Below are 3,324 nucleotides of genomic sequence, written 5' to 3'. Positions count from 1 at the left end.
TTCGTGTATGGTGTAGAATTACCCTGGTATGTATAAACTGGATGTCCTGGTTCGTGTATGGTGTAGAATTACCCTGGTATGTATAAACTGGATGTCCTGTTTTGTGTATGGTGTAGAATTACCGTGGTATGTATAAACTGGATGTCATGGTTCGTATATGGTGTAGAATTACCCTGGTATGTATAAACTGGATGTCCTGGTTCGTGTATGGTGTAGAATTACCCTGGTATCTATAAACTGTATGTTCTGGTTCATATATGGTGCTGAATCCCCGTGTTAGTGTGAGGTGAACAGTAACATAATATTTCTATTACATAATAGAAAGTTGAGTGTTACATAGAAGCTAAACTCAACGATTTATACGGGAGATGAAATTTAATGCAAGACCTTTGACCTTTTTTCCCATCTATACTCGATCACACGTACATCCATGTTTGTTCAAGCCAGAAGGACCATACGTTTTTGACGCCCCCTACCGGCTATGATTTATGACGCGATGCCAGTATCATGTAAAGTTTACAATGCTGAACCCACAACACTACGCCTTCTTAGTAGTTCAGTCCATACTACAGGTGTCGCTTCCTGACCTGCGACAGCACCCTGCTGGAATTTCATTGTGGTGGATAAGAAATATCTATTTTGTGTGATTCCACAAACATCTGTTTTGTATGATTCTACAAATATCTGTTTTGTATGATTCTACAAACATCTGTTTTGTGTAATTCTACAAATATCTGTTTTGTGTGATTCCACAAACATCTGTTTTGTGTGATTCTACAAATATTTGTTTTGTGTGATTCCACAAACATCTGGTTTGTGTGATTCCACAAACATCTGTTTTGCATGATTCCACAAATATCTGTTTTGTATGATTCTACAAATATCTGTTTTGTGTAATTCCACAAATATCTGTTTTGTGTGATTCTACAAATATCTGTTTTGTGTGATTCACAAATATCTGTTTTGTTGTGATTCCACAAATATCTGTTTTGTATGATTCTACAAATATCTGTTTTGTATGATTCCACAAATATCTGTTTTGTATGATTCTACAAATATCTGTTTTGTGTGATTCCACAAATATCTGTTTTGTATGATTCTACAAATATCTATTTTGTATGATTCCACAAATATCTGTTTTGTATGATTCCACAAACATCTGTTTTGTATGATTCCACAAACATCTGTTTTGTATGATTCCACAAACATCTGTTTTGTATAATTCCACAAATATCTATTTTGTATGATTCTACAAATATCTGTTTTGTATGATTCCACAAACATCTGTTTTGTGTAATTCTACAAATATCTGTTTTGTATGATTCTACAAATATCTGTTTTGTGTGATTCCACAAATATCTGTTTTGTGTGATTCTACAAATATCTGTTTTGTATGATTCCACAAACATCTGTTTTGTCAGTATCAGAATTAATTAGAGCTTTAGAATTTACAAAACAGGTTCTACATCTCAAAACCGGCTGAAATTAGGCACTGGATTTATCTTCTTGTCTTGTTACTGGGTCGGGCGTGGCCTAGACGCTGTGAATCCCACTGTCTGTAGTTCGAGTCCCGTTATGCAAGATTACGAATCACACTTTTGGATCGGGGGGTGCGTTATAAGATTGACAGTCAAATCCCATTACTCAATTTCAGCGGCCTAAGAGTTAGCAGTAGAAAGGGTTGACTAGCCGCCCTCCCTCTTGTCCCCTAGGGACGGATATCGTAATTAGCGTTTGTTTTTTTTTCAGTATATCCACTCCATTCTTATTATCCCCATATCAATCTATCTTTTCAATTTTTCTACACCTACCTACCCCCTCTTTGTCTTCAGATTTTACCGACTTCTTCTACTTCAACGGCTGGTTTGTTACGTGTTGCTGTGTTTGGTTTTGATTTAATATTATCTTATCTCTTTCAAGCTTCCTCGTTTCGTAAAACCTTGTTTGATTCATTAAAGCGCCTTTTTTTAACCACGAAAACCATTTCTTTTTTAAAACTAATATACGGACTGTATGACCTATCCTGATATTTTATTCTTCATCTTCACGTGCTCAACACGTGCAGTTATTAACCACCTCTTCTCTGAAAATATTTAATTAAACCAGTTGTGTGTGTGTTTTTTTTGTTTTTTTTGTCCTCGCTCGTCTTTGGAAAATTTCATACCAAATAACACGCGTGCATACACCCTATCATTGGACGTAGCTCGTGTGGACCGTTCTCCAATCCGCTTCATTTGTTCCTTGCATTTCTGTTCGGTACAGAATGTGTGGTATTTTTCTTGAAGGTGGGGGTGGGGAGTTGGCAGAAGGAAAGGGAGTAGTTATTCCTTTGTGGAAGGAACTATCGGTTACGTTTATGATCATGAAAACTCTTTGTAAAGGAAACGATCCTACCTTCGTTACTTACAATCACACAGAGAAAGTTGAATTTGGAGTCTTTTTGTTTCTGACTGCTGTCATTATTATATTATTATATGTTTCCAACGGTTTATGAGAGAAACAAGCAAGAACACGTATATCGATTTCATCGCCATAACCTCGTGTAGCACTAATGACAAGTAGTCCTAGGAATGATGCAAACGTTACTGAAGACTAACCTCGTGTAGCACTAATGACAAGTAGTCCTAGGAATGAAGCAAACGTTACTGAAGACTAACCTCGTGTAGCACTAATGACAAGTAGTCCTAGGAATGAAGCAAACATAACTGAAGACTAACCTCGTGTAGCACTAATGACAAGTAGTCCTAGGAATGAAGCAAACATAACTGAAGACTAACCTCGTGTAGCACTAATGACAAGTAGTTCTAGGAATGAAGCAAACGTTACTGAAGACTAACCTCGTGTAGCACTAATGACAAGTAGTGCTAGGAATGAAGCAAACGTTACTGAAGACAATTTTACTTGGTTTAAAACACACACCAGAAGATGAGGGAGATCGTTTGTCTTCTAATCTTCCTATTTATTTTATGATTTCGATTACAAAGTCCTGCGGTGAGACAGTGGTAAGGACTTACAACGCTAAAATCCAGGGTTCGATTCCCTGCGAGTAGCGCAGCAGCTAGCCTAATGTGACTTTGTTCTAAAACAAACAAGAGCAATCAGAGAGGTTGCCTTCTCTCGCATCGCCGCTCCTATTCAAGATTACATGCGTTTATATTGCAAAAATCAAATTTCATCTTCGAAAACTCAAAAATCCTTCTCAGATCCTGAATGATCAAAGATCTGGATTTTTTTTTTTTTTTTTTTTTTGTAGTCTGATGAGAAGTCTCAACCTTAATGTGCCCACGAAATTTGGTACAAATCTGATAACACTTTACAGAGTTG

The sequence above is a fragment of the Limulus polyphemus genome, unplaced genomic scaffold, assembly GCF_000517525.1.
Source record: "Limulus polyphemus unplaced genomic scaffold, Limulus_polyphemus-2.1.2 Scaffold8073, whole genome shotgun sequence".
Taxonomy (NCBI): Eukaryota; Metazoa; Arthropoda; class Merostomata; order Xiphosura; family Limulidae; genus Limulus; species Limulus polyphemus.
The sequence above is the reverse complement of the archived record's forward strand: the minus strand, read 5'-3'. Positions refer to the sequence as shown.